Consider the following 283-nt stretch of genomic DNA (forward strand, 5'->3'; position numbering starts at 1 on the left):
CCCTGGGCCCGCGTCTTTGTGGAGCAGCCGCCTGGCCGGTGCCCACCGCAGCCCGGCCCCGGGCCTCCCTGCCCCGCCGCAGCCTCCCGAGGCCGCCAGTAGGCCCCTCCCGCCCCCTCCCTTGGCCTTTCGGAAGCTTTGCAGCCCTTGGGGGACACCCTCGGCATGTCTTCCCTCCCAGGGTCCCAGGCGCAGCCCAGGTCAGGGCCTCCCCTCTGCCCGGGCTGAGCAGGCAACGCCCCCCCCTCCGGCCCGAGCCTCCCGGCCCCACCTGCCGCCCCTC

At 77.0% G+C, this 283-nt stretch overlaps 1 protein-coding gene across 1 annotated transcript in view; it reads left to right on the forward strand.

Moving 5' to 3' along the window:
* The window catches only part of WNK2 (WNK lysine deficient protein kinase 2), a 157,507-nt gene that overhangs the window by 6,098 nt on the left and 151,126 nt on the right, over positions 1 to 283 (forward strand).

This window comes from Tupaia chinensis, unplaced genomic scaffold (genome assembly GCF_000334495.1).
Source record: "Tupaia chinensis unplaced genomic scaffold, TupChi_1.0 Scaffold138619_1, whole genome shotgun sequence".
Taxonomy (NCBI): Eukaryota; Metazoa; Chordata; class Mammalia; order Scandentia; family Tupaiidae; genus Tupaia; species Tupaia belangeri.